Here is a 14,718-nt window from a genome sequence, read left to right on the forward strand (position 1 = left end):
GTCATCAGAAGCTGAAGTTCATCAGAAGCGGGTAGTTCAGAAGCGACTTCATCAGAAGCTGAAACTCATCAGAAGCTGATTATCACCACAAGCTGAAGATTCAAGGATCAACACTCCAAAAGCTGTCTATTGGATTCGAAAACACTGCAGAAGACTAGTGGAACTTTGCAACGGTCATTTCAAAAGTGTTTGAAGGCATTTGATTGCAAAAGGAACAAAAGCGTTGACATTGTAGTATGTACGAACTGTACAACCACCTTCCCCACTACTCTGCAGTTGTCCATGATGACAGTGCATCAACATTAGTTATTTAGTCATATTTAGGTCTTTATTATAGCATTTAGAGAGTCAACTGCAATGAATTCATGGTGAAATCAAACCAAAACAGGAACAAGAGCTCAAGAGAAGAAACTTTGATGAAACAGGAAAATATTGCCCAAGTATAAGCAAACGTGCCACGTTGGTAACTGGTCGTGGCACGTTGGAACGATGTGGAGTTCATGGTGACAATCTGGAAATTTCGTGGCACGAAGGAAGACACAACGTGCCACGATGGGTTGATGAACTTGCTGCCACGTCAGATTAATGAAGGTATCGTGCCACGATGGTCCCGTAACATGGCACGATGGTGGGCTTTTCTGAAACTCTAATTTTCTTTCTATAAATATCCAGCTGCTAGCAAGGGTTTTCGTACAGATTATTATTGCGATTTTGAGCACTAAGGACGACAGGAGACCAAGGAACGAGCCCTGAATCTCATACCAACACCCCATTGATTAGATTTATGTATGTTTTCTCTTGTTATTTCTTATGATTGTTTAGCTATGAGAAGCTAAACCTTTAGTTTGGTTAAGCCATGATGAAACTTTTGTAATATATGATTTTGTAGTTGAACTCTCTCTATAATCAATGCTATTCAGTTTTTATTCAGAATTACTTGTGTTTATTGTTTTTCATGATTATTGTTTTGTATGACTACTAGCCCTAGCTTCTTGCAATCACATGAATTGATCTTAGGAATTGAATGACTACTAGCCCTAGCTTTTAATCCTGAAATCGTAATTTTGTTTAACTCAACACTAGGAACCTAGAGATAGGAAATTGAGGGTTATGATGCATGAATTAACGTTCCAAAATTGCTTCCGCGGTTATTCAATCACGTTAAGAGATTAATAGGGTAATAACTTAGGAAAGGGCTTTGATGCGAGAGATTGATCAAAGTCACTTAGTTAATTTATCGTAAAAACTGAGTAGTAATTGAGAGTAGAGAGAGGAAGACTTTTTCATATAAAGCAATAGTGGATTCACCGGCTTAACCATTCATCTCAATATAATTTTCTTCCAAACTCTTTCTACTTTAATCAAATCTGATTAAAACCAAACCTTACTGCCTAGGGCAACCAAATACAAACTTTACACATCCTAACGTATAACGCGCTTGCCACAATTGAAATTAACACAGTCCTTGTGGATCGATATTTTTACTACTTCGATAGTTTTTGGTACACTTGCCAGACCACTATCAAGTTTTTGGCGCCATTGCCGGGGACTGTTGATTTATTTCAACAAGGCAATTACGTTATAATTTAGGGTTTTTGCAATTTAATTTTCTGTTTTTAATTTTTATTTTTCTGTTTCAGTATTCATTTGATTACTCTTTATCGTGCAGCGCTACTAAGGTATTTTGCTGTTTATGCGAGGTAAACAGAGCTTTGACGACTTAGAGTACGATCCGGAAATTGAAAGAACTGCTAGAGCACTTCGGAAAGCTGTCCGGTCGCAAAGGTTAGCTCAGTCCGTTCCACCGGGTGTTCGAGAACAAATACCGGCGCCACTCTCAACTGAATCTGAAACAATCTCTTCACCTAAATCTACAACTATGGAAGGTGAAGGAGTTGTACCACCGAGACCTAAGCTAGGAGACTACGGGTTAGCTACTCATCGCGGTCAAATGACCCATACTTTTCAACCAGCTAACCCTGTAGCTTTCGACATCAAGGCAACTGTCCTCAACGGTTTGAGGGACAAGCAGTTCGATGGGACTGAAGCTATGAGTCCTCATGAACACTTGAGCCGCTTTGCTGAAACATGTGAGTTTTGTGTACAACCAGCTACTGTGACCGATGCACAAAAGAAACTCAGGCTATTTCCTTTCACCTTGACCGGAAGAGCGAAGGATTGGTTGCTGACTATACCCAATGGGACTGTTCAAACTTGGGAAGAGTTAGAGCTGAAGTTCTTAGAGAAATATTTCCCTATGTCTAAGTATTGGGAAAAGAAGATGGAGATCTCTAACTTCAAGCAAGGAGAAGGTGAATCATTGTATGATGCTTGGGAGCGATTTAACTTGCTTCTTAAAAGATGTCCAAACCACGAGTTCACTGAAAAACAATACCTCTAAATCTTCACTGAGGGGGTGACACCTAACACTAGGATGTTCTTAGATGCTTCTGCGGGAGGTAGTCTCAAGAGCAAAACTGATCATGAAGTCCAAGCTTTAATCGAGAACATGGCTGGAAACGAGTATCGTGCTGAAGCGAAAAAGAAAGAAAGAGGAGTGTTTGGGGTAAGTGATCAAACTGCAATCTTAGCTAATCAAGCAGCCATGAACAAACAAATAGAGACTCTAACTAAGGAGTTTCAGAATTTCACATTGGCACACAAGTCACAACAAGTGGCTGCAATCAGGTGTGATTTATGTGGTGAAGGACATGCTAACGGCGAATGTGTGCCTGAAGGAACTAGTGAGGACGCCAACTACATGGGAAACTATCAAAGGCAGAATCAATATTATCCTCCACAACAACAAAAACGAAAGCCTTCAGCTCTTGAGGAAACTATGATTAACTTTATGAAGATGACTCAAGGAAACTTTGAAGAAATGAAGAAGAGTCAAGAGGCTGAAAGAAAGAACAATGAAGCCTCTAGAAAGATGCTTGAGACTCAGCTGGGGCAATTAGCAAAGCAATTAGTTGAACAAAACAAAGGGGGATTCTCAGGTAACACAAAAGACAATCCTAAGAATGAGTCTTGCAATGCTATTGAATTGAGGAGCAAAAAGGTCCAAAGATAGTTGACAGAGTAGTAGAGGAGGACGGTGAAGTTGAAAAGAATAATGAGGGAGTAGTTGAAAAGGAGAATGATCAAGGAGTAGTTGAAAATGAAGGGAAGAAAAAAACAGAGGGAGGAAAAAGTGAGAAATTGATTGATGAAGACTCAATTTTGAGGAAGTCTAAGAGCCAAATATTGAAGGATGGAGACAAGCAACAAGTTGTTCCATCATATGTGAAGCTTCCCTACCCTCATTTAGCCAAGAAAAAGAAAAAGGAGGAAGGTCAATTCAAGAAGTTTATGCAACTTTTCTCACAACTTCAGGTGAACATTCCTTTCGGTGAGGCTCTTGATCAAATGCCTTTATATGCTAAGTTCATGAAGGATTTGTTGACTGGAAGAAGAAAGCCAAAAGATGATGAAAACATTGCACTTTCAGAAAATTGTAGTGCTATTCTTCAAAAGAAACTTCCACCAAAACTAAAAGATCCAGGTGCTTTCACTATTCCTTGTTCAATTGGACCAGTAGACATCGGAAGAGCTTTGTGTGATCTAGGGGCAAGTATCAACTTGATGCCCTTTTCAATGATGAAGAAGCTTGGATGTGGGGAGCCAAAACCAACAAGAATGACCATTACTTTAGCTGATCGGTCAATCTCTTACCCTTTTGGTATACTTGAAGATGTGTTAGTTAAGGTCAACGAGCTAGTATTCCCTGCTGATTTTGTGATTCTAGACATGGCTGAAGACGAAGACATGCCACTCATTCTAGGAAGACCTTTCCTTGCAACTGGTCGTGCTTTGACTGATGTTGAAATGGGCGAGCTTATGTTGAGATTCCACAATGAGCAAGTGGTGTTTAATATCTTTGAAGCCATGAAACATCGAGTTGAAAATCCTAAGTGCTACCGGATTGATGTCATTGAGGAGATAGTTGAAGATGATTATCGTGAACCTCAACCAACACAACCTATGGAGAGAACACTTGTTAATTCCATAGAGAATGATGAAGATGTTGAAGATGTTGAGGTGAAGGAGTGTGTCAAGCAACTTGAGGCAAGTAAGCAACAAATACAGCCACCGCCACTTGAAAACATACTTGGTGAAAAATATGGGGGATCGGAAACCTTGAATAATGACAAAGAAAAAAAATCCAGAGTTAAAAGAACTTCCTCCACACTTGAAATATGTCTTCCTTAGTGAGGATTTTTCCAGACCAGCAATCATCAGTAATACACTGACACCTTTAGAGGAAGAGAAACTAATGAGGGTGTTGAGAAGCAATCAAGAAGCACTGGGATGGAGTATTTCTGATCTAAAGGGTATTAGTCCAGCCTATTGTATGCACAAAATACATATGGAGGCTGAATACAAGCTTGTAGTTCAACCTCAAAGGAGACTAAATCCAACAATGAAGGACGTGGTTAAAAAGGAGGTGTTAAAGTTGCTCGATGCAGGCATGATCTACCCTATTTCTGACAGCTCTTGGGTAAGTCCTGTTCATGTAGTACCTAAAAAGGGAGGAATGACGGTAGTGGCTAATGAAAAGAATGAATTGATACCCACACGCACCGTCACCGGTTAGAGAATGTGTATAGATTACCGGAGGCTGAATTCCGCAACAAGGAAAGATCACTTCCCATTACCATTCATGGATCAAATGCTAGAAAGGTTGGCTGGCCAAGCTTTTTACTGCTTCTTGGATGGGTATTCAGGGTATAATCAGATTGCTGTGGCTCCGGAAGACCAAGAAAAGACTGCCTTCACTTGTCCTTTTGGTATATTTGCTAATAGGAAGATGCCCTTTGGGTTGTGTAATGCACCGGCGACCTTCCAACGGTGTATGCTCTCCATCTTCTCTGACATGATAGAGAAGAACATTGAGGTATTCATGGACGACTTTTCGGTGTTTGGTAAATCTTTTGATCAATGCTTGTTTCACTTAAATGCTGTACTTAAAAGATGCACCGAAACGAACCTTGTTTTAAATTGGGAAAAGTGTCATTTTATGGTTACCGAAGGTATAGTTTTGGGGCAGAAAATAAGTGCTAAAGGCATAGAAGTGGATCAAGCAAAGATAGAGGTTATAGAGAAGCTTCCCCCACCTGGTAATGTTAAAGGAGTTAGGAGTTTCTTGGGGCATGCCAGTTTCTATCGGCGTTTTATCAAAGATTTTTCAAAAATTTCTAAGCCCCTTTGCAACCTCTTGGTCAAAGAGAATGATTTTGATTTTGACTATAAATGTTTAAATGCCTTTTCTTTGATTAAAACCAAGTTGGTAACTACACCAATAATCATTGCACCCGATTGGGATTTACCTTTTGAACTTATGTGTGACGCAAGTGATTATGCTGTTGGTGCAGTCCTAGGCCAACGAAAGAACAAATTTTTCCATGCAATTTACTATGCAAGCAAGGTTTTAAATGAAAATCAAGTCAACTATTCCACTACTGAAAAGGAATTGCTTGCAGTGATATTTGCATTGGAGAAATTTCGTTCTTATCTAATAGGCTCCAAAGTCATTGTTTTTACAGATCATGCAGCCCTTAAATATCTCTTAACGAAAGAGGATTCGAAGCCTCGGCTGTTGAGGTGGATCCTTTTATTACAAGAATTTGACCTGGAGATTCGTGACAAGAAAGGGGTGGAGAATGTGGTAGCTGATCACCTTTCAAGGTTGGAAAATAAGGAGGTGACAAAGAAAGAGAAGGCCATAACGGCTGAATTCCCAGATGAAAAGTTGATGGCCGTTGAAGAAAGGCCTTGGTTTGCCGACATGGCAAATTTTAAGGCCGGTAACATAATTTCGGATGACATGGAGCAGCACCAGAGGAAAAAGTTTTTCAAGGATGCAAACCACTATTTGTGGGATGACCCTTATTTATTCAAGGTAAGTGTTGATAGTTTGATTAGACGTTGTGTTGCAGGAACGGAAGCTAATAGTATCATGTGGCACTGCCATAGCTCAGCTTATGGGGGCCACCATAGTGGAGAAAGAACCGCTGCAAAAATCTTGCAAAGTGGCTTCTGGTGGCCCACACTCTTCAAGGATTGCCAAGAGTTTGTAAAGAGGTGCGATGAATGCCAAAGAACAGGTAGTATCTCAAAGAGGAATGAAATGCCCCTGAAAGGAATCATCGAGGTTGAACCTTTTGATTGCTGGGGCATAGATTTTATGGGACCATTTCCCTCCTCTTACTCTTATCTCCATATACTTGTGTGTGTTGACTATGTTACCAAGTGGGTTGAAACAATACCATGTGTTGCTAATGATGCTAAAACTGTGGTTAATTTCTTGAAAAGGAATATTTTCACTAGGTTTGGAACCCCTAGAGTTTTGATCAGTGGTGGGGGGAAGCACTTTTGCAACAATCTTCTTGAATCTGTGCTTAAAAAGTTTAACATCAAACACAAAGTTGCAACTCCCTATCATCCTCAAACTAGTGGTCTAGCGGAGGTTTCAAACCGTCAGTTGAAACAAATTTTGGAGAAAACTGTAGCGTCTTCTAGGAAGGATTGGTCTAGGAAGTTAGACGACGCTCTTTGGGCATATAGAACTGCGTTTAAGACGCACCTTGGGATGTCCCCTTATCAGTTGGTTTATGGAAAAGCTTGTCATCTCCCAGTTGAATTGGAACATAAAGCGTATTGGGCTATCAAAGCCCTAAATTTTGATCAAACTTTAGCTGGAAAGAAAAGGCTGTTAAAACTTAATGAGCTAGAGGAGATGAGATTGCATGCGTACGAAAACGCCGTTATTTACAAAGAGAGAACTAAGAGGTATCATGACAAGGGATTGGTGAGGAGAGAATTTTATATTGGACAACTTGTTTTGCTGTTTAATTCCAGGTTGAAGTTATTTCCCGGGAAGTTAAAATCCAAGTGGTCCGGACCATTCGTGATTGTAGACATGACTCCGTATGGAACTGTGGAGCTGAGCAAGCCTGGTGCACAAGAGACTTTCAAGGTTAATGCACAAAGGCTGAAACCTTACCTTGGAGGCGAACTCCCTAAGAATAGAGCGGGAGTGGTGTTGGATGATCCTTAGGGGTCATCATAAGTCAATCTAGTGACGGTAAAGAAGCGCTGGATGGGAGGCAACCCATTGGATTTAGGTCCACTCAGGTATTGTTTATATTTATTTACTGCATTTTACAAAACAAAAACAGCAAAAAGATTTTTATGAAAAGCTGAAAGCAAAATTTTTCTTCATGATCGTGGCACGCCAGTTTCTCATCGTGGCACGATTTGGAAACTAAAATCAGGATGGAAGCCACTGGAAATTTCATGGCACGAGAGTTTCCAAATCGTGGCACGTTTGCTGGAGAAACTATGATCGTAGCACGATGGTTTATAATCGCGACACGATGCTACCTTGAGCTAAAAATCATGGCACAATTGCTCTCCCTTATATACCCATCTCACAAAATTTCCACCATTTTTTTCAAATCCCTTATCAAGACCTTGCCAAAAATTTCCTCTCATTCCTCCCCTCCCACTCAACTCAATTACCCTTATAAATCTTCATCTCCATTACCCTTCTAAGCTTCAAAGTCCATAAAAAAAAAAATCTAAAAACCGTCAACCTTAACTCCACAAACGACCTCTGCATTCAATAAACATTCCAGAACCCCCCATCAACCAAATTACCAACAAGAACCCACTTATTGGAAATCTTACCATAAAAGTGCTGGTGACAAAGAGGGTCGTTTTCAATTCAACCTCGCTCATGGGAAGGCAACTAGTGATCAGAGCGTGAATGAATTTTATGCTGGCTTGCAGGGTGATCAGGAGGCCACTGATGATGATGAGCAGTGATGGACTTAGAGTCCAATTTTATTTTTCAGCTTTCTGTCTTTTGTTTCTTTTATTTTGATGTAATTTTTATTCTATTTAAACATTATGTTGGTGCGTCGTTGTTTAACTTTAATCCCCCGTTTGTGATGATTTCCTTTGTTTATTATTAATGAATCTGTTTGCTTGTGGAAATTTATCAGTATCATAACAATGCTATACCAATGATATGCCAAAGAGTTCAAGGAGGATGATGCCTAATTGATCCAAAGGGAAGTGCACGGCAAAGGAAATAGGTAGCCACAACTCCCAGATATCTCAACTCGTAAGGTCCATAGCCAAATTTTTATTTTTTTTCAATTTTACATATATGAGTGTTCCATGCAACTGTTGTTTCTAGAACTTGCGATATTTCTCTATTTGTTGATTGGTCTTGTTTTGTACACACTAAGGCAAAGTGCTTGGTACCTTGAGCCTTTTTGAGCCTACCTTGATCTATGCATTATTTATCCTTTGTAAAGCCAATTTGAGCCATTAGGTATAGATCCTTTTTGTTCGGTGACGAGCCACATTACAAACCTAGAAGACCTTAGGATTAAATGTCCCAGTTATTTGTTTGAAGTAAGCTCTTTAGGTTGTGAAATGTTCAAGTTTGGGGTTGCTTCTGGAATTAGCAACTTACTAAGTTTGGGGTGGGGGTACTAGAGAACCAAGAGAAGGGAAATGGCTAAATATTATATTTTGTCTCTTGAAAAGCACTTGAAAATGTGCAGAAAAAAAAATGAATGAAAAGAAAAGAATCTTGTGTATGAGACCAACAATGTTTATATGTCTCAAAAGAAATAGTTCTCTAGTACTCTTCTGTTTTAAATTTGAAAGGAAGGAGATTGGTTTTCTGTGTTGTTATCAAAGATATCCAAGTAGTATGAGCTTAACTTCATTGTTTTATAACACTACTTCCCAAATTATATCCACCTTTCACCTAAGCCCCGTTATAACCCTGAAAGACCTTAAAGTGTGTACTTGACTTTGACTTTGATTGACAGTTTAGAAATTTTTCAAGCTTATGGTAATACAGCAGACCTGCATGATGATTGTGTGACCCTATTCAAACAATTGCGTGGAGTTGTGGATTTGGAGGAAAGAGCTAGGCATCCGGTACATCATTACACCGGAAAGGAGTGAACTTTTTAAGCATATCATTGGTTGGTAAGTTGTTATCTCACTGCGATTTTTCCATTTGCAAATTGATTCCTTGAGGACAAGGAATGGTTTAAGTTTGGGGTTATGATGACAGTGCATCAACATTAGTTATTTAGTCATATTTAGGTCTTTATTATAGCATTTAGAGAGTCAACTGCAATGAATTCATGGTGATATCAAACCAAAACAGGAACAAGAGCTCAAGAGAAGAAACTTTGATGAAACAGGAAAATATTGCCCAAGTATAAGCAAACGTGCCACGTTGGTAACTGGTCGTGGCACGTTGGAACGATGTGGAGTTCATGGTGACAATCTGGAAATTTCGTGGCACGAAGCAAGACACAACGTGCCACGATGGGTTGATGAACTTGCTGCCACGTCAAATTAATGAAGGTATCGTGCCACGATGGTCCCGTAACGTGGCACGATGGTGGGCTTTTCTGAAACCCTAATTTTCTTTCTATAAATATCCAGCTGCTAGCAAGGGTTTTCGTACAGATTATTATTGCGATTTTGAGCACTAAGGACGACAGGAGACCAAGGAACGAGCCCTGAATCTCATACCAACACCCCGTTGGTTAGATTTATGTATGTTTTCTCTTGTTATTTCTTATGATTGTTTAGCTATGAGTAGCTAAACCTTTAGTTTGGTTAAGCCATGATGAAACTTTTGTAATATATGATTTTGTAGTTGAAATCTCTCTATAATCAATGCTATTCAGTTTTTATTCAGAATTACTTGTGTTTATTGCTTTTCATGATTATTGTTTTGTATGACTACTAGCCCTAGCTTCTTGCAATCACATGAATTGATCTTAGGAATTGAATGACTACTAGCCCTAGCTTTTAATCCTAAAATAGTAATTTTGTTTAACTCAACACTAGGAACCTAGAGATAGGAAATTGAGGGTTTTGATGCATGAATTAACGTTCCAAAATTGCTTCCGCGGTTATTCAATCACGTTAAGAGATTAATAGGGTTATAACTTAGGAAAGGGCTTTGATGCGAGAGATTGATCAAAGTCACTTAGTTAATTTATCGTAAAAATTGAGTAGTAATGGAGAGTAGAGAGAGGAAGACTTTTTCATATAAAGCAATAGTGGATTCACCGGCTTAACCATTCATCTCAATATAATTTTCTTCCAAACTCTTTCTACTTTAATCAAATCTGATTAAAACCAAACCTTACTGCCTAGGGCAACCAAATACAAACTTTACACATCCTAACGTATAACACGCTTACCACAATTGAAATTAACACAGTCCTTGTGGATCGATATTTTTACTACTTCGATAGTTTTTGGTACACTTGCCAGACCACTATCAGTCCACGCTACAAGACAAGAAAACAACTCCAGAATACGGCTACGCCTGCAAAGATGCTCCTTCACAATGGGGATGGATTTCAAATTGGTTCTTCATAGGACAACAACCAAATCAGGCAAAAGATCATTGGTGAAAGATCAAGCTTCAACAACGACTCTTTTGATGTGCTGGCAATTTCACAACGTCTCTTTCACACCTCTATATAAAGGAGTGAAGACTTAGAGATTTGGTAATGCAATATATACGACTCTACTACAATTTACAAGCGCCAAACCTCTGCTGAAATTGTTCTACTCTCCAAAGTCACTTAGAATTTCTGTTTTCAAGTTCACATCTTAGAAATTCTTAAGTCTTAGAGTCTGTATCTGATTTGTATTGTGAGCACCTCTGATTGTATATCAAGTGTTCAATCTCAAACAATTTTCTGTGTAATTTTGTTTGTCTAGAAGTCTCTGCAGTTGTGCTTGAGCATAGAAGTCTCTTGATTGTGTTCTTGAGCATAGGAAGACTCTTGCAAAGTGTGCTTGAGCAAAGGAAGTCTCTTGCTGTGTGCTTGAGCAATTGTAATCAGATATTACATTCTAGTGAAATTTCCTTGGAAGTGCAAGGGGGACTGGACTACTTCCGGATTGTGGAAGGAACCGGTATAATTGCTTTGTGTCTTTCTTCTTCTCTCTCTCACTATTTTTTATCCGCTGCGTTCAGATTCTGATTATCACTTCAGAAGCTGTCTCATTTAGCTTCTGACCAGTGTGTTTAGTTTAGGAGAAACAGAGAATTTTTTTTTCAAAACACAATTCAACCCCCCTTCTTGTGTTTTTCTCACCTTCACATTACTACCAAGTAAGTGAAGAAGTGGCCTGTGAAGGGAAATCTGCTTCCTAGCAAGCCTTGAAATGAAAGGAAAGCTTATTGAAAATTGGGTACCAACAAACCATAATAGGATTTTTCTAGTATGTGCTTGATTAGAATGCATGTGGGTAACTGCGTTCTGGTGAACTGATGTCTTACCAGATGCCCTGACATCTTGGGATATGAGTTTTTTTCTCTGATGCATTATATGTGGGAGTTTATTTCTCCCTGGGCTGATAAATTAGATGAGAGTTTATTTCTCACTGTGGAGTTTATTTATCCTCTTATTTTTCTGTGAGGCTGGGTTCTATTTAATTCTGTTGTGTATACCTCTAATGTGCTGGATGATGTTTCAACATGTACATCTGTGCATTATTTTTAAAGTTGTTCTTTTTAAATAATGTTGAAGCTTTTATGTTATCTTCTTTCCTGCTGAATCCATATGTTAAACTGAAAGAAGGTATGACCATATGATCTCTCGCTCTTTTTTTCATGATGCAAAGATTGTTTTAGCCAAAATTTGCCAAAGGGGGAGATTGTTAGGTTTGTAGACATGTATTAGCTGCATTTTGTTAAAACAATAGTTCTAGCAAGATATAAGACACAATGTCTTAACATGTTGGCGCGACATCATAGCGTGCCTTGTTTCGCTTACTTGGACAATTATTATAAACGTGAATATTTCCAAATATTCTCTGAAGATTTGTTTCACGTAAAGAGTTGACCAAGTAGCTTGCTTCTAGAAGCAGAGATAGGCAGTTTTTGCTTAGCGTGTTTCTGAAGAATGTTGTTGCAACATTTAAGGAAACATCTGATATACTTCAGATCATGATTCTGCTGGATGTTTAGCCCGATTTATGCATCAAGCCCATGCAGCAAACATGCCATATAAAGGAAGACAGAAGACCTAATTTTGTATTAAAGTTGTAATTCACATACGAATTTATTAGGGTTTTAGTCTATCTTTTGTTATTTGTGAGCCACTCTTATATCTCCTTGATATTAGAGTTGGAATTTGTTATTGAGTTGTAAAACTCTGAATCTCTCAAAGCTTGTAAGGATAGCTTGATTCTTTGTCTAGGAGAATGTCTTTATTTATGTTACTATTTCAAGGACTATCACTAGGTTGTGATTAAGAGGAAGTGGATAGGGGATCTCCTATTTTGGACTAGGAGAGTCTTAGGTAGAAATTGCAGGGGTAGTGATTAAGTGAGAAGCTAGTAGGCTGGAGATAGCTTTTATGTATGCTTCGAATTGATACTACTATAGTGGATTTCCTTCCTAGCTTGGTAGCCCCTAGATGTAGGTGAAGTTGCACCGAACTGGGTTAACAAATAACTTGTGCCATTTTCTTTCTGGCTTTTGAATAAAGTAGTTATTTGTTATTTCTGTTGTCACAATGTTTCGACATCTTACGTGGCATATGACTTGTCACACCATCGTGTTCAACATCTGTTACAACCACGTGCCAAAATTTCATTTCTAACCAATATTCATGTGGTAAGCCAAAGAGCCGTATCCATACATGCACGTGAGTGAGGCGTTGAGAGTAATTGTTAAAGTCGTTGGACCAACGGGAAGGCCACAACAAGCCCGATTTGAGGTTAACTATCCCCATTGCGAGGGATGTGCGCATATCATCATTAGAAGTGAACGAGAATTCGTAGAAACCACGACCAAGGGAGATTAAATGCCAAGGACATTTTGTTTTTCATTGTTTTGAAAGATTGGAAGTAATTTCTTTGGCGGTATACGACTTATCGCCCTTGTTCAAAAATAACATGTCGTGCATATGAAACTTGCATTTTTCTAATCCTCTGACATACACGTCCTCAATAATTCTGATAGATAAATTGTCCCCTCAGATTGTCGGCAGAGGCAATGGTGCACTAGGATTAACCGCAGGTGAGAGAACCTGCGCAAAGAACGTTGTTGTAGCGGAACCGAAAGTTTGGCAGAAGAATCCGCCACGCAGGGCCATGGACAGGAGAAAGCCATGGCAGCTTCAATCATGAGCTAAAGCTCCCGGCCCAAACCCTGTAAAAGTAATGTGTCCATGTCCACAAGAAAATGATAGGAGGTGAAAATTGTGACTCAACCTTCGAAACACCACCGAAGCAGTGTAAACACGTTAACAATTTCACTTAAATTTTTGAATTCGATTGTATGTATTACAGGCAGTTGAGGTTACTGTCGCAAGGTTAAGGTGAGAAGGAGCCAAAAATCGGAGAAGAAGCAGCATAAACGGATCAACAACCAGCTGAACATCCAAGAAACCCTAGGAGAGGGTGAAACCCTAGCAGAGAAAAAACGTTCTCTCTACTATGGACCTTTTCAATCACACACATGTCTAACTAACATTTACGGGTAGTAAAACAAAAAAGTTCAAGATAACATGACATTCTTGAACTTCTTAATTTTTACAAAATTTACACGAGCATACAGAAACAACTCTCAAAGAATAACAATAACCACAAAAATTAAATACACTTGTAAGATATCCTACTGAATTTATTTTAATTGGACACACGTATTCTTAAACAAATTGAAAGATAACTTTATACTACCCTATTTTGTTTAGGGTATGTATAATTAGTAACTTGACGGGTTCTATGGTGGGACACCTTGATAGGTGGTCAACGGTAAAGTAATACATTGAATTATAATAATGATCGACGATGCATCTTAAGAATTAGACAATGACCTGATTGATGTGATTTGACTAAAGCAAGTAAAATGAATATGAGTTGAGTTTTGAGGGACACATCATTATTTTATGTTGATTTTGTGGAACCAAAGCCGATCAAGTCAATGTTGTAAGTGTAACGCCCGTCTTAATTATTTAATTATTTTAATGAGTTTTAGAAATATATTTATATGATTGGCGTGATTTGTATGAGCTATGTGCGATTTATGTGGTTTATATGAATTATGAGATTTTAGAGATTTTATCAGATGTTATGACTTATTTTATTATTTAATAAAATAAGATTTGAAAATAAAATAAATATTAAGTTGATGGGTTATTTTGTGAATATTAGAAAGTTTGGTGGTAAAAAGAAGAAATAAGATAAAATTAGATGAGGGGTTATATATAGGAGAAGTTAGGTTAGAAAGACATAGAACGCGTACGATCAGTTTTTGGTGAAAAAGGGAGAAAAAGACAAGGGAAGAGGAGAAGACCTGGAGGCTGCCGATTTCATCTGTTATAAGGTAAGGGTGAGACTAACTTTCAATAATATTAATCATGTGATTCAGAAATTACAATTAACATGATGTAGGATGAGTTTGTGAGGATTGAGAATTAGGGTTTAATGAGAGGATTTGATGATGAAAACTTGTTGAATTGATGTCAAAACTGTGTACAAACCTTAGATAATCCACAGGGTGATAATTAGAATCGGTTTTGAGGTTAGAACCATGAGATTAGATGAAAAATTGAGAAATTCTGCATTCTGCCCTAGCCTGATATTCATCGCTCGCAATCACGA

The 14,718-nt window shown here is 38.5% G+C and overlaps 1 pseudogene; it reads left to right on the plus strand.

The window, feature by feature from the left end:
• The first annotated feature begins 1,879 nt into the window (after nt 1-1,879).
• On the plus strand, nt 1,880-7,099 carry LOC146916006 (uncharacterized; annotated as a pseudogene).
• Nucleotides 7,100-14,718: the final 7,619 nt, after the last annotated feature.

This window comes from Medicago sativa, chromosome 6 (genome assembly GCF_051527215.1).
Source record: "Medicago sativa cultivar Bolivia chromosome 6, Bolivia_mono, whole genome shotgun sequence".
Classification (NCBI taxonomy): Eukaryota; Viridiplantae; Streptophyta; class Magnoliopsida; order Fabales; family Fabaceae; genus Medicago; species Medicago sativa.